This window comes from Thalassophryne amazonica, chromosome 10 (genome assembly GCF_902500255.1).
Source record: "Thalassophryne amazonica chromosome 10, fThaAma1.1, whole genome shotgun sequence".
NCBI classification, from domain to species: Eukaryota; Metazoa; Chordata; class Actinopteri; order Batrachoidiformes; family Batrachoididae; genus Thalassophryne; species Thalassophryne amazonica.
In genome coordinates, this window is record NC_047112.1 from 39,020,525 (window position 1) to 39,044,987 (window position 24,463).

Genomic DNA, 24,463 nt, shown 5'->3' on the forward strand with positions numbered 1-24,463 from the left:
TGACTACAGGACACAGGCAAGCAGCTTGGTAGAAGACAACTGTTATTATTATTTATTAGAAAGTGGAAGAAACACAAGATGACAATCAGTCTCCCTCGGTCTGGGATTCCATGGAAGATCTCACTTTGTGGGGTAGGATGATTTGAGAAAGCTCAAAACTACACAGGACCTGGTCAATGACCCGAAGAGAGCTGGGACCACAGTCACAAAGATTACATTAGTAACACATGATGCTGTTATTGGTTTAAAATCCTGCAGGGCAGCAAAGTCCCCCTGCTCAAGCCAGCACATGTCCAGGCCCGTTTGAAGTTCACCAGTGACCATCAGGATGATCCAGAGGAGCATGGGTGAAGTTTATGTAGTCAGATGAGACCAGAATAGAGCTTTTTGGAATCAACTCCACTTACCATATTTAGAGGATGAGAACAACCCAAGAAAACCATCCCAACCGTGAAGCATGGGGGTGGAAACATCATACTCTGGGGTGCTCTTCTGCAAAGGGGACAGGACGACTGCACCGTATTGAAGGGAGGATGGATGGGGGTCATGTATTGTGAGATTTTGGCAAACAACCTCCTTCCCTCAGTAAAAGCATTGAAGACGGGTCATGGCTGGGTCTTCCAGCATGACAATGACCCCAAACACACAGCCAGGGCAACTAAGGAGGGGCTCTGTAAGAAGCATTTCAAGGTCCTGGAGTGACCTGGCCAGTCTCCAGACCTGAACTCAATAGAAAGTCTTTGGAGGGAGCTGAAACTCCAAGCCTGAAAGATTTGGAGAAGATCTGTATGGAGAGTGGACCAAAATCCCGCTGCAGTGTGTGCAAACCTGGTGAAAAACTACAGGAAACGTTTGACCTCTGTAATTGCAAACAAAGGCTACTGTACCAAATATTAACATTGATTTTCACAGGTGTTTTTGATTAAGATATAATGTAAAATAAACAATAAATGGGGTTTTCAATGTTACATTTACATAAATGGCCACAAAATCTGTCATCTGGATCAGATCCAGATCAAACTTTGTCAGTCCATAGAGGATACCATCCCACAAAGAAATTTGAGCACAGAGTTCTGACGTTTTGAAAATTCATTCACTCAATCAATCAATCAATTTTTTTTTTATATAGCGCCAAATCACAACAAACAGTTGCCCCAAGGTGCTTATATTGTAAGGCAAGGCCATACAATAATTATGTAAAACCCCAACGGTCAAAACGACCCCCTGTGAGCAAGCACTTGGCTACAGTGGGAAGGAAAAACTCCCTTTTAACAGGAAGAAACCTCCAACAGAACCAGGCTCAGGGAGGGGCAGTCTTCTGCTGGGACTGGTTGGGGCTGAGGGAGAACCAGGAAAAAGACATGCTGTGGAGGGGAGCAGAGATCGATCACTAATGATTAAATGCAGAGTGGTGCATACAGAGCAAAAAGAGAAAGAAACAGTGCATCATGGGAACCCCCCAGCAGTCTACGTCTATAGCAGCATAACTAAGGGATGGTTCAGGGTCACCTGATCCAGCCCTAACTATAAGCTTTAGCAAAAAGGAAAGTTTTAAGCCTAATCTTAAAAGTAGAGAGGGTGTCTGTCTCCCTGATCTGAATTGGGAGCTGGTTCCACAGGAGAGGAGCCTGAAAGCTGAAGGCTCTGCCTCCCATTCTACTCTTAAAAACCCTAGGAACTACAAGTAAGCCTGCAGTCTGAGAGCGAAACGCTCTATTGGGGTGATATGGTACTACGAGGTCCCTAAGATAAGATGGGACCTGATTATTCAAAACCTTATAAGTAAGAAGAAGAATTTTAAATTCTATTCTAGAATTAACAGGAAGCCAATGAAGAGAGGCCAATATGGGTGAGATATGCTCTCTCCTTCTAGTCCCGTTAGTACTCTAGCTGCAGCATTTTGAATTAACTGAAGGCTTTTTAGGGAACTTTTAGGACAACCTGATAATAATGAATTACAGTAGTCCAGCCTAGAGGAAATAAATGCATGAATTAGTTTTTCAGCATCACTCTGAGACAAGACCTTCTGATTTTAGGATATTGCGTAAATGCAAAAAGCAGTCCTACATATTTGTTTAATATGCGCTTGAATGAAATATCCTGATCAAAAATGACTCCAAGATTTCTCACAGTATTACTAGAGGTCAGGTAATGCCATCCAGAGTAAGGATCTGGTTAGACACCATGTTCTAAGATTTGTGGGGCCAAGTACCATAACTTCAGTTTTATCTGAGTTATAAAGCAGGAAATTAGAGGCATCCATGTCTTTATGGCTGTAAGACAATCCTGCAGTTTAGCTAATTGGTGGTGTCCTCTGGCTTCATGGATAGATAAAGCTGGGTATCATCTGCGTAACAATGAAAATTAAGCAATACCGTCTAATAATACTGCTAAGGGAAGCATGTATAAAGTGAATAAAATTGGTCCTAGCACAGAACCTTGTGGAACTCCATAATTAACTTTAGTCTGTGAAGAAGATTCCCCATTACATGAACAAATTGTAATCTATTAGACAAATATGATTCAAACCACCGCAGAGCAGTGCCTTTAATACCTATGGCATGCTCTAATCTCTGTAATAAAATTTTATGGTCAACAGTATCAAAAGCAGCACTGAGGTCTAACAGAACAAGCACAGAGATGAGTCCACTGTCTGAGGCCATAAGAAGATCATTTGTAACCTTCACTAATGCTGTTTCTGTACTATGATGAATTCTAAAACCTGACTGAAACTCTTCAAATAGACCATTCCTCTGCAGGTGATCAGTTAGCTGTTTTACAACTACCCTTTCAAGAATTTTTGAGAGAAAAGGAAGGTCGGAGATTGGACTATAATTAGCTAAGATAGCTGGGTCATGTGATGGCTTTTTAAGTAATGGTTTAATTACTGCCACCTTAAAAGCCTGTGGTACATAGCCAACTAACAAAGATAGATTGATCATATTTAAGATCGAAGCATTAAATAATGGTAGGGCTTCCTTGAGCAGCCTGGTAGGAATGGGGTCTAATAAACATGTTGATGGTTTGGATGAAGTAACTAATGAAAATAACTCAGACAGAACAATCTGAGAGAAGAGTCTAACCAAATACCGGCATCACTGAAAGCAGCCAAAGATAACGATACGTCTTTGGGATGGTTATGAGTAATTTTTTTCTCTAATAGTTAAAATTTTGTTAGCAAAGAAAGTCATGAAGTCATTACTAGTTAAAGTCATTAGTAGTTATTCACTGTTAAGATAGGGATTTTTCCAATTTTCAAAGATTTTTCATGACTTTGTCCTTTGACCTATGACCTTGAAATTGAATCAGTCCTTGGCTATCAGGATATGAATCTTCAGTAAAAATTTATAACGATATATGAAAAACTGTGAGCTCCAGGCTGTTCATAAACAAATAAACAAACAGACAAACAAACAAACAAGGGTGAAAACGTTACCTCCACCAAGGTGACAGAAGGAATTATTACAGTGTGCTTTATAGATTGATTTTTCCAGCTCTAATCAACCAAGCTTATTTTGCATAATTAAACAATTTTTGGCTTCCTCCCACTTGTAAAGACATGCAAGGTTGGATGGACTGGACCCTAGGAAATGTGAGAGAGAGGGTCGTGTGTTGTGGTGAATGTGTGTCTGCCTACATCTGTCGGTCCCCCGTGACGCTTAACTGGAATAAGCGGATATAAAAAATGAATGAATGAATGAAAATGAGAAATAATGTTTGAATTATTTGACATACCTTTACTTACAGTAACAGGTTTGGGTAAGTTTCCTCAAACTGTTGGGTTGCACTTCTGTGATTTTTAAAATTTTACAGTGGTGGAAAGCTGTCAAACTGCAGCACAAAACTGTAACATTACAAAATTTACTATCAACAAATTCTGTACACTATGAGTCGATGAACTGACCTGACAATAAAATCCTCACAACTGAGTTACAGTGATCCACGCAATGGAAAAAAAAAAATACTATGTGTCTTCACACTGAAAACATGTGACTGTTGTCTGCAGAGCGAGGCAGAGGAACAACAGAGAAGACGACAAAGAATCAGGAAACGTCACCTGGTATGAGTTCCTGTCCAATGAGTAAGTAATGTCACATCACTGTTTCGTTATGACAGTGTTACAAAATCCTCATGATTATGCAACTTTGCAAAAAAAAAAGACAATTTTTCTAGAAAATGGTGCAATTGGTCCCCCAGACCCCCCAACTCAATATTGCTCCCCCAACTTTAAAAAGGGTTCTGACTCCCAGGTGTGATCTAAGGTATACATGATTTAGACCTGGTTTGACTACGCATTAGAAATTTGGTGTTTGTGTTAATAAAAAAAGAACATAACTGTGTGTGTGGGGGGGGGGTCTTCAATATGGCTAGTACCTAGGCCCAGTTTTTCCTTAAGGGAGTTAAGGGAGTTTTCCTTACCATGTCACTTGTGTGCTTGCTCTAGAGTATTGACGTCAAACTGATTCCAGAAAGGGGTGCAGGTTTTCTTTGTAACCACCAACTCCACCAGATGATTTCACTGATTAACATCGATTTGAGCAGATGGGATAAGTTAATCAGTGAAATCACCTGGTGGGGTTTGTGGTTACAAAGAAAACCAGCACCCTCTTGGCCCTTTCTGGAATCAGTTTGACACCTATGCGAGGTTGGTAAGGTTGGATCTTACTTGTGTGAAGCCTCTTGAGGCAACTTTGTTGTGATCTGGCACTTATAAATGAAGTAAATTGAACTGAATTGAGTGGGTGCTTATTGAATGGTGCCCAAGGCAGTTCCATAATGTGGTGAATGCTTTGACCTGTGGCATCAGTGCATTCTGCCAGGTCTGACTTATTCCAATTCTCTGCTTATTTTATCAGGCACGAAGAAGAGGAGGATCGTACAGAGAAAGTGGAGAAAGGCACCAAAGTGAAGAGAACTCTGAGCTCCCTGAGGAACAGAATGACAGGCTCCTTCAACAAGGATAAGGTAAAGCACACAGATACACACCACAGAGTAAAATGCAGAAAGATTTTCTTAAAAATAGGATGCAAATGTGTAGGTGTAAATGTGTGTGTGTTATAGTAACAGTCCCAATGCATTTTATTAGGGATTTGTTTTCAATATGTTTGAAGGGGACAAATTTAGAAGTTTTAACATACAGAATTCTGACTTCCATTTTTTTTTTTTCATGTCATAAAAACCCAAAGTGTGTTAAAGCCAAAGACTGTTTCATGCAGCTATATATTAACTCACTGACAAGGTATATAATACAGTAAGTTCTTTCAGCTTCTCTTTTTCACTTGGGGTCATCATAGCAAATTTATTATGGACCTGCATGTCGATTTGGCACAGGTTTTATGCCAGGTGCCCCTCTTGATGCAAGTCTATATTACAAAGAGAATGGGCATGGATGGTCTTGAACCAGGAACCATTGGCTCTGAAACAAGCACACTGCTTGGCCCATCACGCTGCCCTATATAATGCAGTAATAATAATATAATATGGTAGCAGATAGGGGCAACAACAGTTCCAAACAAGAGCAATCAGAGATTTCTGACACACACCAAGGGTTGACGAGGACTCAGAATAACACATATGGGATTCACATCGTGACCGGACTTACCTGGATCCACATCCACAACACAATGCAATAATTGCATACTGATCCAGAATGGTCTGACTGATCAAGATGTTGCAATCTGATATTTAATTCACAAGCTGAAACAAATAGTGTCTTCCTGATCTTGGGTTTTACATCTTGATGTCATATCCGTGAAGTAGTTTTGATGTAATCCTTAAAAGTCTACAAGGTGAAATCTTGATCCAGAATCGGGATCCGAATCCAGATCCAGGTCCAGATCCAGATCACCTCCTAAATTTATGGAGTCTTCCAAGTCCTAACACCAATGTGTGGTGATGATTTGGTGACAATTTGTTAAGTAGTTTTGTCATAATCCTCAAAATCCGACAAAGTTAAGTGGACAAATTGAAATCCTGATCCATAATCCGTATCCGGATCACTTCCAAAATTCAGTGGAGTCTTTCATGCCCTAATATCTATCTGTGTGCAAATTTTGTCAAAATCCTGCAGTAGTTTTGACATAATCCTGCTAACAGACAGACAAATAAATAAACGCCGATGATTTATTACACCCTTGGCGAATGTAATTACGACAACATTAGCAAATGTAGAAGACATATACAAATACAAATACACCCACATCAGTTCAACTTCAGGTTGTAACATCTTGCAAACTGAGTGAAAAAAGTGCAAACACAGAGAACACAAAAATATAAGGTACAGAACTTCTAAGTACTTTCTTTGATAGTGAACGCAAAAAAACACAGAAATGATTTGCAAAGCTCTGCAACACACAGATGTACAGTAGTGTTCAGAATAATAGTAGTGCTATGTGACTAAAAAGATTAATCCAGTTTTGAGTATATTTCTTATTGTTACATGGGAAACAAGGTACCAGTAGATCCAGTAGATTCTCACAAATCCAACAAGACCAAGCATTCATGATATGCACACTCTTAAGGCTATGAATTGGGCTATTAGGAAAAAAAAAAAGTAGAAAAGGGGGTGTTCACAATAATAGTAGGGTGGCATTCAGTCAGTGAGTTTGTCAATTTTGTGGAACAAAGTAGAGAAGCTTGAATCTTCGACTGGACTGGGTTGCTTGACGCGAGGACGTTTCACTTCAAATCGCAGAAGCTTCCTCAGCTAAAATCTTGCTCTGGAAGTCTGACTTCTGTCTGACTCTTGTAGAGACGAATGAACAGAAGCCAACAAAGCTGGAGTTTTAAACCTAACCCGACCCCTCCTACTGATAGGCTGACTGCTATAGGCTAGTGACTAAACAATAGCTCTAATTAGCACCTATTGTGCTCTAGTTAGCACTCTCCTAATGATGGGATGGAAGCCTCCCCTGATGGCTCCCTTGACGAGTCTCCTGACTGACGTGAATGACTCATTACCATGAACAAAAGACTGAAACTGCTTTGACCTGAGTACCCCATTGTAAACGGACAAAGCGTGTCTGAGACCCGCCCCCCGGTTAAGGCTGGGTTTCAACTGTTTTACAAAGAAGGCTTCCTTAACACCTCTCTCAAACCATTTCTTCTCTCTGGCTAAGATTTTAACTTCCTTGTCCTCAAATGTGTGGTAGTGTCTTTCAGGTGGAGATGAACTGCAGACTGAGGTCCACTGGCGACCTCTCTGCGGTGCTGGTATAGCCTCTTGTTAAGGTTGCTTAGTCTCACCTATGTAGTGTTCATTACAGTTTTCCTGACATCTGATATAATACACTACATTGCTCTGTTTGTAACTAGGGTATCCTGTCCTTAGGGTGAACTAATTTCTGTCTCAAGGTGTTAACCGGTTTAAAGTAAACGTATTTTGTGCTGTCTGAAGATCCTCTGTAGTTTTTTCCCCTACTCCTGCTAAATAAGGGAGAGACACTCCTCTTCTTCTTGTCTCCGTCTCCTGTCTATCTGGTCTCTTTGTTTTCTGGGACTTCTGCACTTTGTCCAGGGACCATCGTGGGTACCCACATACTGTGAGGGCTTTCCGTACAAGTTGTTGTTCTTTTAGCCCTTCCCTCTGCAGTTGTGGGCACCTGTATGGGCTCTGTGTTGAAGAGTCCTGATCACCCCGAGCTTGTGTTCAAGGGGGTGTTTGAGCCAAAGAGCAGATATTGGTCAGTGTGAGTGGGATTTCTGTATACATCTGTCTGGAGCTGCCTGTTCTCGCCAATCATAACATCACAGTCCGAGAAGGCTAAATGGTTGTTTCTGGCATCCTCACGTGTGAACTTGATATTGGAATCCACCGAATTGATGTGTTCTGTAAAGTCCTTGACCTCCTGTTGCTTGATTTTAACCCATGTGTCATCGACATATCTGAACCAGTGACTGGGAGAGATGCCCGTGAACGACGTCAAGGCTGTCTTCTCCACTCGCTCCATGTACAGATTGGCCACAGTGGGGGATACCGGAGATGTGTGGAACAAAACAGGTGTGAATCAGGTGTCCCCTATTTAAGGATGAAGCCAGCACCTGTTGAACATGCTTTTCTCTTTGAAAGCCTGAGGAAAATGGGACATTCAAGACATTGTTCAGAAGAACAGCGTAGTTTGATTAAAAAGTTGATTGGAGAGGGGAAAACTTATACGCAGGTGCAACAAATTATAGGCTGTTCATCGACAATGATCTCCAAATGCTTTAAAATGGACAAAAAAAAACAGAGAGGCATGAAAGAAAACGGGAAACAACCATCAAAATGGATAGAAGAATAACCAGAATGGCAAAGGCTCACCCATTGGATCAGCTCCAGGATGATCAAAGACAATCTGGAGTTACCTGTAAGTGCTGTGACAGTTAGAAGGACGCCTGTGTGAAGCTAATTTATTTGCAAGAATCCCCCGCAAAGTCCCTCTGTTAAATAAAAGACATGTGCAGAAGAGGTTACAATTTGCCAAAGACACATCAACTGGCCTAAAGAGAAATGGAGGAATATTTTGTGGACTGATGAGAGTAAAATTGCTGTTTTGGGTCCAAGGGCCGCAGACAGATTGTGATACAACCCCCAAACTCTGAATTCAAGCCACAGTTCACAGTGAAGACAGTGAAGCATGGTGGTGCAAAACATCATGATATGAGCAGTTTCCTCCTACTATGGTGTTGGGCCTATATACGCATACCAGGTATCATGGATCAGTTTGGATATGTCAGAATACTTGAAGAGCTCATGTTGCCTTATGCTGAAGAGGACATGCCCTTAAAATGGGTGTTTCAACAAGACAATCACCCCAAGCACACTAGTAAACGAGCAAAATCTTGGTTCCAAACCAACAAAATTAATGCCTGCAGATGTGAAGAAATCATGAAAAACTGTGGTTATACAACTTAACAGATGCTACTATTATTGTGAACACCCCCTTTTCTACTTTTTTTACTAATAGCCCAATTTCATAGCCTTAAGAGTGTGCATATCATGAATGCTTGTCTTGTTGGATTTGTGAGAATCTACTTAATCTACTGGTACCTTGTTTCCCATGTAACAATAAGAAATATACTCAAAACCTGGATTAATGTTTTTAGTCACATAGCACTACTATTATTCTGAACACTACTGTATATCAACACGAATATATGTTTCTGGCCAGAGGACTTTAACAGATTTCTACTCTACAGTACATCGCAAATAAAAAATAATAAAACATGATATATAACCATCTTAAGTGTAAACTCACCAATAAATTATATACGTAAATAAATTTACCTCAGCTCGGCCCACCAGGTAGCACAGCGATGCATTGAACAGTCAGCCAGTAAAAGTCCTCTGTGCTGGAACTACTGCTTGTGTTGATACTACTTCTATTATGTTTGGAGCTCTGTAAAGTATATCTGTGTTTGGATGTGTTGTGTGAATTCTCAGAAGACACGTTATCAAGTTAAGCTGTTACATGTGCTGCAGGTTATAATTGTGTTCTCTGTGTTTGCAAGCTTTTTTTTCCCCAAAAATTTACAAGACAATTGTTGATGCAACTACCTGTTGCTGAATTAATGCAGGTGTGTTTTACATTTGTAAGTGTTGTCTTAATAAAATAAAATTAAATATTAAAATCATTGGCGTTTATTTATTTATTTGTTTGTCTGTCTGTCTGATAGCAGGATTACATCAAAACCACTGCATGGATTTTGAAAAAACCCGCTAAATTTTGAAGGTGATCTGGATCCGCATCCGGATTTTGGCTCAAGTTTCACTTTATATTGGTTTTGAAGGATTACTGTTAGCAGGATTACGTCAAAACTGCTGCATAGTTTTTGACAGAATTTCCAACACAGATGCATATTAGGCCATGGAAGACTCCATTAAATTTTGGAGGTGATCTGGATCTGAATCCATATTCTGGATCAATATATCACTTTATATAGTTTGAAGGATTGCATTAAAACCACTTCACGGATTCTCAGATTTGCTTTCAACTTTTCAAACTTTCAATTTGCACCACAGATACAGATTAGGCCATGGAAGACTCCACTGAAATTGGAGGTGATCCTGATCCAGATCCAGATTCTGGATCAAGATTTCCCTTTATGTAGGCTTTGAAGGATTTCTTCACAACTACTTCACAGATTCTCACCAAATGTACACCATATATACTAGATATTAGGGCATGGAAGACTCCACTGAATTTTGGAGGTGATCTGGATCTGTATTCTGGATCAAGATTTCACTTTATATAGGCTTTGAAGGATTACTTCAAAACTACTTCAGGGATTCTCACCAATTTGCACCACAGATAGATATGAAAGCATGGAAGCCTCCACTGAATTTTGGAGGTGATCTGGATTGGCGGACGTTAAAAATCTATGATTGCTCTTGTTTGGAATGTTTTGGTCCTTATCGGGCGCCATAAATACGATCTTTCAAGAGAATGTGCTTTAGAACAGTCAGATTCACGAGAAAAGCAATTTTCAGCTAATGCCCTCTCCACCTTTTCTGGGAACCAACTCCTTAAGTATAAACAGCTGAATGGTGTGCATGTTGCTGCTGCACACCACATGCTAATCTCCTTACACAAACACCGTTATGTCGCCGCCCTCTGACACAGTTTTGTGATGTCATCACCTGTCATGCAACATGTGCTACAAGGATGAGAATGCACAAGTGTGTTTATAACTGCAAAGCGCCGCCTCTGCTCGTCTTGTTTTTCTGCAGGTAAGAAACCGAGAAAAGGAGCAGCACAAAGAAAAGGGAAAGGAGAAGGAGAGGGGAGGTCAAAGAGAAAGATAAAGTGTGCGGCAGCAGCGGGCATCAACTGGTGCCGGGCTCTTTCCTCCAGCTGTGCCACCTGCTCGCTGTGCGGCAAGGCGCTGCAGAAAAAGCATGGCCTGCAGTGCATGAGTGAGTAATGCCACAGCTGCAGGCGTACACACAGCCACGCTTATTTTAACCCCCCACACAGCTGACACGTGCACAGGTGTTCCACTTGCACTCGAACCAAGTGTTTGCAGGCTGGCGGTGTCACTGCAAAACACTTGAACACAGTGGCAAACCAACGAGGCCGCCCACGTGCAGCAGAAAGGAAGAAATTATAAACTATACACAAAAAACAAAACATCAGTTAACACACAAGTTATTTATGGGTATGATACATTTTCTGACTTATTTACTGTTGTTTTACTATACCTGCTAGAATGTAAGCAACCAGCATGCATGAGCAACAACAAATAACTCGATAACCATATATAAATAAATGAGCAAGAGAGAGAGAGAGAGAGAGAAAGCCCTGGAGATCTGTGATCAGGTTCACAAAATAACACCCCCATTCCACCAGCTGCTCTCATCTTTGATATTGGAGATAGAAAACCTTCTGTACATGAACTGACAAATATGATGTGTTAAAAACAAAAACATAAGTTCAGTTTTGGGCAGCACGGTGTCTTAGTGGTTAGCACTGTTGCCTCACAGCAAGAAGGTCACGGATTTGATTCCCATCTGTGGCCTTTCTGTGTGGAGTTTGCATGTTCTCCCATGTTTGTGTGGGTTTCCTCCAGGTGCTCCGTGTTCCTCCCACATTTAAAGACATGCAGGTTAGGTGGATTTGAAGCATTATAATTTTCCAGGTCTCTCTTGCAAAAAGTTCTCAAGCTCAGTGGGGACTAACCTGGTTAAATAAAGGTTAAATAAATAAAATTTCTCCCATTGAAGACATCAGACTGGAATTATTTTCTTTCAAGCACATCTTCACACGGTGTGCTACCATTAGTTTCAACATAATAGGTTTCCAAGGAGTTATGCTTATGATTTCGATATCATTCAGTATGATGTTTTCCGTAAACACAAAAATCCAATTATTTCCCCTTGCAGATGTTGGACTGGAATTATTTTCCATCATGCACATCTTCATATTGTGTGTTGTCAGTGTGTGAAGTTTCAATGAAACTGGCTTTGTAGGAGGAGTTGTCCTTACAGAACTCAGGGACAGACAGACAGACGGATGGACAGGGTGATTCTGAAAATAGCAGTCACATCTTCACATGTATCACACGCCTGAATGTGACAAGTTCAACACATGCGACTCTTTACTTTGGGGCTCTTCTTCTCTTCTGTGCTAAACAGAAGACACTGTTCCCATTTTCGAGCAGCATTTGTACTCGTGAAGTATTTCATGCCAAAACACACTGAATATGAACATAACTCACTTGTTGTTGCCGCCGGTCTTAGTGTTGCACAAATCGGCTCGTCTGTTTAGACGTGCTCTCTGAAATATTACGACCATCTCCTGACGGTTGTTTATGTGACTCCGTAACATGCCCCAGCTTTGTTCTTCTGACTTGTAATTGTCTTTTGTGTGCAGGATACCCTTTTAAAAGTTAAAAAGTTGGACATATTTTAAGGAAAGGCATCTAACTGATAGAATAGACATGTTCAAAGCCTTGTACCGTCTCTTGCTGTCGTTCTTGTGCGACTCCTGCACAACCTGCATGTCATTTGATAATATCTGAAATACAAGAAGAAAGAAATCTGTAAAACTGTGTTTGACACAGGCACCGTGAACAAACAACACTGAAAATCACGTTGCTTTGTTTATATACCGTATTTTTCAAACTATAAGTCGCATCTTTTGTCAGTTTTTTCATGTCTTTAATATGGGATTATTTGCGCATTGTTGTAGTGTAGTTTTATTATTGGGGTTTATTTGTTTAGGGCTTTGACTCATGGGAAATCCCAGTATAAATAGTCAATATAATTATTATTAATAAAAAACATATAATTGTGTGGTATATAAATACAACCCAGTCTCACGGATTGTTCTGATTCAGCAGCACGAAATATACACTAATCTATTGGTTCGTCATATTGTCACAAAAAGTGCTAAATTTTCATCATGGGAGCACAAATTTATTCTAATTCATTTGCAACAGGTGCACGTAAATAAAAGTGTAGCGGGGGAGTCAGGGGTGGTTATGGATAGGGTATATATATATATATATATATATATATATGCAGCCTCAACTTTACCTAAATTCTGTGTCTTAGGGCTAGTGGCCGGCAATCACCTTAGTATTTCCTGTTTTTCTTGTTATTTAATGCTGACAGATTATACAGTATTTCTTGTCTTTCTGATGCCTGATTCTGTTTTTTTTCTCTCTGTTTAAGGTGCAGCACCATCCAGAGATGGGTGTGGTATTTGGGCTGGAGACCCTCCTGTCCTGTGCACCAACACCATTTCCTGTATTTTGGTTTTGTGAATTGTTCTGTAATTTATGTCTGTAGCATGGCCCAAGCAGAGGGTCACCCCTTTGAGTCTGGTCTGCTTGAGGTTTCTTCCTCAGACAGAGTTTTTCCTTACCACTGTTGCTCTGGAGGTTAGTAAGGTTAGACCTTAAGCCTAGTTTACACTAGCAAACATTTGTTTGCAAACACGACCAAACTTCATGTTTGGTCCTGTTTTGCCATGAAAAGTTTGCCCGAGTTTGGTAGTGTGGACATATTGCCAAACACCACCAAAGTAGTTTGCAAAAGTTTGGACATGCTCATTCTTGAAAACATGTTTGATGAAGTTTGCCAACAAACAGCCAATCAGAGAAGAGCTGATGATCACGTGAATTACTAGTTGGACAAAATGGCAGCCTCCAAGAAGGAAAGAGTGTGGGGATTTGAAGAGATACAAAATTTAATTGAGGAATATGAGAAACATCCATGCCTATACAACACCATAATCAAGTGTGTGTCTTGCTTTTGTATCAGTGGCTCCACCTTCTGAAGGAGTTCCTCAAAAGCTGCCTCTTCCATCCTCAGAAAGTTCTTATAACTTGGTTTGTCTGAGGACTGTATTTCTTTAAGAAGACAATTGTAGGCCCCATACTTGTGTCTTTTCTTAATCCAGGATCTGCACCACAAGCGAGGCTTGTGTTGTTTTTGGCGGCGGCGATGTTCCACAGCAGTTACACATATTATTGCTGCAGATGCCCTGATGACTTCTCTCTTGAATTTTGCCACTGTTTCTGATAATTTTTAGAGGCAAAGTACAAAACATTGGAAAACATTACCAAACATTTGTTTGATAATGTTTGGTACTGTTTCATAGTATGGACGCCCAAGCCAAACATAAGCAAACGCGGTGTTTGGTAATGTTTGCAAACAAAAGTTTGGTCAAGTTTGCCAGTGTAGACTAGACATTATTTGTGTGAAGCGCCTTGAGGCAACTCTGTTGTGATTTGGCGCTATATAATTGAAAATAAATTGAAATTGCAATATGTATATGTATGAGACTTCTACAGCAAAAATGGAGATGAATGGGTGAGTGGGTGAGTGAGTTAATTTCAGGCAACTTGTATAGACAATAAACAAATAAAAAGAACATACAATGAAAATAACCCCTTTTGCCAATGCCCTTGTAGCAATAATTACAAATACATGAGGTTGAAACTCATGATTTGTCTGCCTCTTGAATACTGGAGATGTTGTGTGCTTTAAGCTTGCAACCATGGGGCAAAACATCATAACCACTATGTCGGCAAATACAACAGAATGGGAAAGTAAAATCATTAAAGAATGGATAGGACGTGTGACTGGGGATCGCTCTATGGAGCCTACAATACGTCACCAACTGTTTCTCAATAAATATTTAGATGTGTTCCAGTTAATTTACGCTCTCTGGTGTTGAAACATAATAAAACACAAGTGAATGAACTAGAATCACACTATTTTGCAATTTGCACAGAAGTCTTAGAACTCAATGCATTACAAAAAGGAATGAAAATAAAGCATTGCATTTATATATATTTTTTGGAATATATTTCATCTCTGTGCTTCATTTGCTTTGACCAGTGCAGTAATCACATCCATAATTTGCTCTCTCTGCTCTGCTGGAGACAAAACAAATGTTCCAATAAATCACAGTTTGGCAGAGGAAGTTGTTTTTATTTCACCGTCCAGATGGGCTCCACCAATGACAAAGCCACCTTTCGCTTTCTCACAGTTCAAGATGCATCAATCACATGATGAAACGATGCTGTTAATTTGATTTATTTTTTGACAGTGTTTTGTTGTGCAGAAATCGTGCGAGTGTCCCTTTAATTCTCACGCAGTCCTGCCTGTGGAATGCGTCGTGTGTTTGTCAGACTGGACAAAATTAAGGAGTCTGTTGCTGCATGACATAAACGCAGATGACTTTTTCCGTTGGTTGGAGCTGATTGCGGTCTCGGTGGAACGGTAAGAAACTGATGCGGGATCAGGTGGATCACGGACTTTTCACTGCCGTTGTTTCGCTCATTGGACTTTTCACACATCCTGACCGCTAGCTGGACGGCTAAGCTACATGTTATGTTTAAGTGCACTTAAGCACAAAGCACTTTGTGTTAAGTTGAGTCTGTGTGAAAACCCTGCCAAATACATCTTGTAATTTTCTCCCACGTTTGATTAATTACTCGTCAAAACTCGATGAGCTAGACATTTAGCTTGCTAACTAGCTAAAGGAGCTAATGTGCTCCAAAAGTGTTAGATTGGAAAACGCTTCGACCTAATTAATGTGAATGAATAGTCCCTTACGTTGAAATGTACTTAACGTCTTATCTTACACGTTCATGCACCATTTAAAGGTTTTTAATCTTGCTGGTGGATGCAGAGTTTTGAGTTCAACAGGTGCGCTGCTAATGTCTTCAAGCTAGTTGGCTTTTTAAATTCACAGAGCCTAACTTGCACAGATTTGCTTGCTAACACTAAAATATGAAATGATAAACAGATGGAACGCTTGCAGTTATTTATCTTTGCAATACGAAAATGACCTCCTCAGTTTGATGTAGGCTGAAAAGTAAAGTGGCCTTGTGACCAGAAGGTCATGGGTTCAAATCCCCCAACCACTAAACAAGATATGGGTGGGGTTGGTGAAAAAGAAAAGCTTGTTTCACACTCTTCCTCCAGTAGCTGTGAGTTAGTTATATATACAGGCCCCGAGGCTGATCAGGACCTCACACCCAGATATAAATGATCGTTTGTTTTTTGTTTTGTTTTGTTTTTTAGCATTTTGCAGGTTGTCTTTAACACCTGAACGCTGCAGATCCCTTTTTTCATGGCCATTGCTATGATGTCATTATTTTCACATGAAACAGAAGTTAAGTCATGGCTTTTGGTAGAAGGCATCAGATGGCAAATGTCTGCTCTACAGGTTTTGTTTACTATCATCATGACAAAAGACAGGCATAGCCTATATCTTAAACCACAGAATTATTTTCACAAATGCGCCGTCAGTGATGTATTGTGCTGTTTGATTGACTAAAAAATGTCTTAAACCTAGCACATCATGATGCGTGTACATGACGGGTGTTGAGTATCTTTGTTTTCATTTTGATCGGAGATGAGTTGCAAGGAACACATACACTGTGTTGACACTTCATGGCATGCTGTTGCTCATGATAACACTAGTTAACACATTGATGTCTATCAGTCTCAGGGGATTTATATCTAATTTTGACGTAATTTGACATTTTGCAGTGTTTATAATCGCAGGATGTGTGATGCTTTGTGGGGCTTGTTCAGACACAAGCCAAGGAAATAATGCACACATCATTCTGCCCAATGAAAGTGTGAGATGTGCCTTGTTTTCCTAGGCATAATGACGCTGGGCATCACATGTGCATGTTGTTTGATAGTGTAGTTAGCAGTCAGCAGGTGGTGTGGTTTTGATTGGTGCTGAGTGTCCCATGGCTCAGATACAAACCACAGTGCTGCCATCGTGACAGCGTGACCGGACGTTATTGTTCTGGGCCAGCCAAGACTCACCTAAACTGATAACAACTGTTGATTATTTTTCATAATTAGGTATTTAATTGATTTGCCTTCTGGAAAATTGAATCATCAGTGAAGTTTATGGTTTACATATAATTGAATTTGTTTCATTTCTGTTCAAGCAGCATCTTTCATTGCTGAAAAAAGAAATCAACACAGTAGTGCCAAAACTTGCCATTCATTGAATGGCCACTTGAGGTTGCCTCTGAAAGGAAGTCAGTCCTCATAGATGTAACTGGCTGAAAGGGCAATAATAATAATTTTATTATTATTTAAGTTTTCAGTACACAGTGCACCCAGAAAATATTCATAGCGCTTAACTTTGTCCACATTTTGTTACTTTACAACCTTATTCCAAAATGGAATTGATGCATTTTTTTTCTTCAGAAATCAAATCACAACACCCCATAATAAGTACATGAAAAAAGTATTTTTGAAATTTTTGCAAATTTATTAAAAATAAACTAAGGAATCACCCATAGATAAGTATTCACACCGTTTGCTCAGTACTTTGTTGATGCACCTTTGGCTGCAATTACAGCCTCAAGTCTTCTTGGATATGATGCTACAAGCTTGGCACACCTGTCTTTGGGCAGTTTTGCCCATTCCTCTTTGCAGCACCTCTCAGACTCCATCAGGTTGGATGGGAAGCGTTGGTGCACAGCCATTTTCAGATCTCTCCAGAGATGTTCAATCAGATTCAGGTCTGGGCTTTGGCTGGGCCACTCAAGGACATTCACAGAGTTGTCCTGAAACCACTCCTTTGATATCTTGGCTGTGTGCTTAGGGTCATTGTCCTGCTGAAAGATGAACCATCACCCCAGTCTGAGATCAAGAGTGCTCTGGAGCACATTTTCATCCAGGATCTCTCTGTACATTGCTGCATTAATCTTTCCCTCAATCCTGACTAGTCTCCCACTTCCTGCTACTGAAAGACATCCCCACAGGATGATGCTGCCACCACCATGTTTCACTGTAGGGATGGTGTTGGCTAGGTGATGAGCGGTTGAGGAATCTAATGGTGATATTTATAAGTGAATATGTTGGTAGACTTGTAATTGAACAGGTCTGACACTGAAACTAGTGGAACTGCATTTTCACACTTATGTCTTCATCATTGTTGTAGGCACACTGTTTTCAAGATGGCAGTGCTCTCTTCAGCACTATGACAGATATCTCAGGCAACATCCAACTGATTTCCCATGAATTATACCATGGTCAGTGAGAATTCCATGTCTAACTGACATGCATTATTTTCATATATAACCACACATAGTTCGGCAAGTTAAGTCACTGTTATAATCACTCCACTCTGGTCGTCACCATAGCAACGCGCAAATCAGTTGGTGCAGATCAGCTGTGTTTTGACAGGTGAATGACAGAAACGCGATAAAACATGGATTTCCAAGTGAATTTTAATATTTTTGGCCAAAATAAAACGTTTGAGGAATGGAAAGAGGAGGAGAGCAAACGAGAAGAACAGCAAAAGCAACGTAAAGATCATCGGACGAATTGGACAAGATTGAAGACGGGAAAGAAGAAGAGAAGGGTTGCCAAGGATGACCCCTCGCTCACACTGCCTCTGGTGTTACCGTTGCGGGGTACGGATGCAGGACCCGCATAGAATCCAAGTAATTAAAAAATACAAACCTCTCTCAGTGGCCATGGAGCTCTGCAGCTGCGGTTACAGAGACCCTGCGGCTCTGCGGATTTTTCCGCAAGAAGTCTATCCTTGCAGGCTGCCGGAGCGCTCCGCATCAAAACAGCAAGCGTAGTCTGTGGACCTGTGGCCAGAGTTGGCCACAGCTCCATACAGCAGACGGGCGCGGTGCCGGAGTTGGCCGCAGCTCCACACAGCAGAGAGGGGGGCGGTGTGAGTGGCCCGCAGCGGTTACCGAGCCCACATACTCGGTAAACGCATCGGAGGCAAAATATCTTGAGACTGGCATAAAATGGTCCCAAATACTTACGCATTTTTATCAAGTTCTGTTAACTTAAGTAAATATTTGTGTGTTAGCTCACTGTGTGGGACCATGGTATAAGCGGATTAAACAACTCGAAGCCGTGCATTATACGGTTTGAATGCACGACCCGGAGTCTAAAACACCACACCACGAAGCGCCGTGGTGTTACTCCGCGACCTGCATTCAAACCGTATAATGCACGACTTCTCGTTGTTTAACCCTTACATATTTGACAGCATGCCAAAGACAAACACATCGATGGCCCATTAATGAAGAAACCAGCAGAGTGGAAGACTTTCCTCATGAGTGGTCAGAACAAGTCTCAGCTTTTGGGTGTGATCAGTGAAGTTTGGTCCTCAGATGCCTTCACACCTAAGCTTGTGAACAGGAAGGTGGTATTGATGGTGCAAGGCTGCTGTTACTCGCTGCATAGTGATGATGGTGTAACGGTCACAAAGAAAGAGATAGCAGAACTGTTTTCAGACCAGGAACAAACAGATAACAGACTTGTTCTCTGTTGTCCCTCTGCTCAGGCTCAGGGTTATGGCACAGTACGTATTCAAAGCCCAGATCGTGACGTGTTCTTAATCCTGCTACATCATGCAGCCAGCTGTGACATCACCATTCTATTTGACACTGGTACAGGGAACAAGAGAAGACTCGTGAACATCTTTGACTTAGCCAGGGAACATGGTCAAAGTCTTTTCATGAACTCACACAATGGGCCTCATGTATCAACGTTGCGTACGGCGATATTTGAGCGTATATGGGGTGTACGCCAAAACGGCTGCGCTACTTGGCATTTACCAATGTGGTTGTTGGCGTACGCTGCGCTGAAAATATACACCAGGTCGAGAGGTGGCGTAAATTATACACCAAAATGAACCAGCGCTGGAATCCACATAAAAATGAAGATGATCAACATGATAAACAGTGCCATTATACAAATCAATGCATATGTTAAATAAATAACACTTTCTTGATTATACTACATAATAATCAATACAAATCCCGCCTTTGTGGGATTATGGAGCACGATCCGTGGCCACAGCGCTGACAGCAAAGACAGCGCTGCACGCCCTTTTCTCCAGACTTCGAGCCTGGAGCAGCGCTGAGCTTAACTTCATGTGGTGTGATTGTTTTAGACAATGAAATTGATAATAACAACTGTAGTTTCGTCATTCCCTTAATTCCCTCGTGCTGCAACCAGGTTTTGTCGTCTCCATTCGGTTGTCACAATAAAATAAATACAGAAATACATTTAAAAAATAAAGAAATCTGACAGATTAGGCGTGTCTTATTAATTGAGCGAGCAAATATCCATGTCAAGAATTATTGACGTGAAAAGAGAATACAGTGGTCCCTTGCTATAACGCCGTTCACCTGTCGTGGCCTTGGAGTCTCGCGGAGTATTTCGTCCAATTTTGCATGCCTTTTTTTTTTTTTTTTTTTTTTTACAGTGTTCTGTGTTCTGCGTATCTGTTTATAAGAATCTTGTTGCCCAGAAGAGAAAAGAGCGCCAACAACTACTCTTAACTGTGTTTGTCACACGGACACAGACACCTGCTGCAGCGAGATTTGAGTGGGAAAAGGCGCAGCGCCAGGACGCAGAGGCGCGATCTGTGAAATACTGGTGAGTCACTATTAATAATTTCTTATGTGTCCGACCTCGTTCGTTGATCATTAAAATTAATTCGTTAGTTCTAAATGCCATCATAATTATTTATAGGAAAACGTTCTATTTTTGTTTCTCAAACAAATGTTTGGGCCTGAAAACAGTTTGGTATTATTTTCCTACTAAGGTTTGAACTTTGAGAGTGTTTACACATGAGAGAAAAGTGAGAAAATGTTCATGCCTGATTGAGAAAGTGTATAAAGTGTGTAGTGAGGGGTTTTACAGCTTTGAAACGTCTATAATAACTAAAAAATAATGCTGACTACGTCGTGGTTTCGCGTATTATGGGCTATTTTTTAGAACATAACTCCAGCGATTAATGAGGGACCACTGTAACACTTTATTGATTATATACTACAAAACAATTGATACGACAGCCGCTTTTGACGCTCTATTGGCACGCGTCGTGATTGGTGGAGTTCTTTTTCATTACCGTCTTCCCTGCTTCCATGTCGTAAAATGGGGGTGTGTCTGAAGCGGAGTCTGAATATTTAGGGGCGTGTTTATTATAATTACGATCGTTTCCACCCGCCACATTTATCAAGATCACGTCAGGCGTATGCCAGAAATGGGCAGGTGCGCACTGCTTGATACATGTCACGGCGACTTTGGTGTATTTCAAGTTTACGCCGTAAGTTTACGCCACAAGTGCACAACATTGATACATGAGGCCCAATGTGAATACCACCAGTGCATACAAAGGTCTTGGGAAAGTTTGGCCAGTCAAACAGCTATGGAGGACCGAAGCCTTTGTAGATGCCTTGGCCAAACTAGGAGACTCATGGGATCTTCCTGCAATATTGTTTAAAGAACTTGTTCAGTTCACATATGCTATGTATGGTAGGGTGCGATTCAAGTCTGTGGATGCAGCAATCTTGAAGAAGTCCAGTGGCCCAGATGGTAACATCAACATGAAGCACAATGTAGATCTAAGCCAACTCCCTCTATGCCAAAAAGCACTCCAGCAACATATCAAGCATGCAAACTACCAAGTCGGTATCTGGAAAGGTGCTGATATACCTCGAGCAAGAGTGCCACAGGCATCAGATGGACATGGATGGATGATGACTGTTGGAAGACTCCAACCAGTGTGATAGTTTGAAGGACCATTGATTCCTCCTGGGTTAGCTGGAAGATGACAATTTGCCGAGTAATGATGATGCCTCCTCATCTGACAGGGACACTGAACAGGAAACTGATGCAAACATGGCATCATGTAGTGAGAGTGATGATGATGATTGAACACATAGATGAATCTTTACGATGTGCATTGAGCCTTAGAGCTATTTACATTTTGCAGCAGTGACCAACTTTATTTCTTGTTTATTTATAGTCAAGGATGTATTTCTATATTATGGCCTTGATGACTTGTAGATGTTGAAGAAAGAATCACCAAATGAGAATGGGACATAGAGCTTTTTACCTATCATGCCCTGGTCCTGTTGAATGATCTCCCTGTTTTAATGAGGCAGTCAGACTCCGTGGAGACTTTAAAGTTGTGTCTGAAGACGCATTTGTTTGCTATTATATATGATTAATATATTGTTTACTGTGCTTTTACTATTTTTTTTTTTTTTTTTTTTTTACCTTTTTGACTTTTCTTATGTTTTTAATCTTTTCATCATGCTTTTTCATTTTTTTTTTTTTTTTTTTTTACTTTATTTTAATTACTCGTAATTTGTTTTGGTTTTTATTGTTGAGTTGTTTTATGTGAAGCACCTTGGGACGACGCTGTCGTGCTTTGGCGCTCTAGAAGTTTAATAAATTGAATTGAAATTGACCAAATGAACTCATTGTACTCATTGTTGCTGATGTATTGTAATTTTATGGTTATTAATGGTTTATTATAGCATTTTGTTCAATGAGCTTTGCAATCTTTTCTTTTTGTAGCCACTAGACAATGGGTTTACCTGGTTTGTTGTTTATTTCAGCTGACATTATTGTTATTGTCAACATGGTGATAAATTATTTTTCTTCTATTTTAAAATCTTTTTATTTTGTTGATTCAGATGCACATGCATGTGGCAGACCATTTATCTCTTATCTTATAACACAGGTCTGTATTATTTTCCACTGATCATCCTTGATATGTTCCTACAGCATAACTGGAGTCCACCTGGGGAAAATTCAGTTGATTGGACATGATTTGGAAAGACACACACCTGTCTACATAGGTCCCACAGTTGATGGTGCATGTCAGAGCACAAACCAAAATGCTGTTTTTGTAACAGATAACACCTCTGAAGTTATTTACAAGACATCGTACAGAGATATTAGTGTGCACGTCCCGGGAACTCCCATCAAGACAAGCAAACTCCTTGTCTCTGTCATTTGTAGCTAATTTGACCGTAGTATAATCAGTGTTATTTCTGTGTGATGCAGCAACCGTTTGAGGGGCCGTGTATAAAAGATCTTGGGTAGAGTTAAAGCATTCCAAGGTGGCTTCTGTTGCATGTCGCAGACGTGTAAAACCAACTGTGTTTAGGCCTAAATTATGCTTATACCAGGAGAATTTCTATGATTGCAGGAACAGAACTGTGCGACTCAAACATGAAACTTCAAACATATGAAAATCTAAAAGCATATAAAACAGATTTTTACACAGTATGATAATTTTTTTATTAGGAGTTTCATGTGGACTATTTGAACTTTCAAATCTGCTCCTTGAAAGTTTAAACCTCCTTGTATCATTTCATTTAAACAGCTTCAATAATTTTAATAATCTGTGAAACACTTAGTCAAAACATAAAGTGATAAAAGAAAAACTTCTGCTGCTTGAACTGGTGCTCAGTGAAATGTTCACAGGAATATTTGATTCATCCAGTTCTATGTTATTAAGCTAGAGCACTGCGGTCATAGAGTGCAAACCTCCACCAGCACTAGTGTCTCCATCGTTCTCTTTTTAAACTCAAAACACAAGAAGAGGGATGTAAAAAATGTTTACATTTTGGGTTGTACACTTGTGTGTGTGTGTGTAAATTGATGTCTTGAGTTTCACTTGTGAAAATGCTGTACAATCTGTTGTTCAAAACCATGGGCGACCAGAGTTGTGTTGATACTCATGTTGTGTATTATTATTATACGAGGTCTCTTAGATAATAAACCGACCCTTTTATTTTTTTTTTTTAACTATATGGATTTGAATGACGTGCGATTACACCAATCATGCTTGAACCCTCGTGCGCATGCGTGAGTTTTTTCACGCGTGTCGGTGACGTCATTTCCCTGTGGGCAGGCCTTGAGTGAGATGTGGTCCCGCCCTCTCGGCTGAATTCCTTTGTTTCACACGCTGCTCGAGACGGCGCGCGTTGCTTTATCAAACTTTTTTCTGGACCTGTGAGGAATATCCGAGTGGACACTATTCGAGAAATTAAGCTGGTTTTCTGTGAAAAGTTTAACGGCTGATGAGAGATTATGGGGTGTTTCTGTCGGTGTAAGGACTTCCCACGGAGCGGGACGTCCTGCAGCGCTTCCAGGCGCTGTCGTCGGCCTGTTTCGAGCTGAAAACATCCTAATTTAAGGCTTAATTCACCCAGGACATCGTGAGAGAACAGAGAAGATTCAGAAGAGGCCGGCATGAGGAATTTATGCGGACATTCCACTGTTAACGGTCATTTTTTAATGAAAGACGTACGCGCAAATTCGCCGAGTCGTTTCCGTGACGACTCGGCAAATCTGTGTGCGCCGCGACAGGAAAAACACCTCCGTGTTGAAAACCATTTGTAGAATTCAGGCGGCTTTTAATGGCTTTCAACAAGTGAGTAACTGAGAAATTGTTTAACAGCTTGGGCATGTTCCAACTTGCCCGTTAAGATTTCCAACGGAGGTGTTTTTCCTGCCGCGACGCCCCGCGGTCGGGTCCAGCCCGACATGCGACTCTGCCCGCACGTTCTTTCATTACAAAATGACCGTTAACAATGGAATGTCCGAATAAACTCCTCATGCCGACTTCTTCTGAAAGTTCTCTGTTCTCTGACGACTTACTGCGTCAACAGAGCCTGAAATGTGGAAGTTTTCAACTTGAAACGGCGAGACGCTGCC

At 40.7% G+C, this 24,463-nt stretch overlaps 1 protein-coding gene across 1 annotated transcript in view; it reads left to right on the plus strand.

Annotated features, from left to right (window-relative positions):
* Positions 1 to 24,463, plus strand: part of LOC117518645 (rho guanine nucleotide exchange factor 18-like) — a 151,295-nt gene that overhangs the window by 57,090 nt on the left and 69,742 nt on the right. The gene's annotated exons all lie outside the window — the stretch shown is intronic.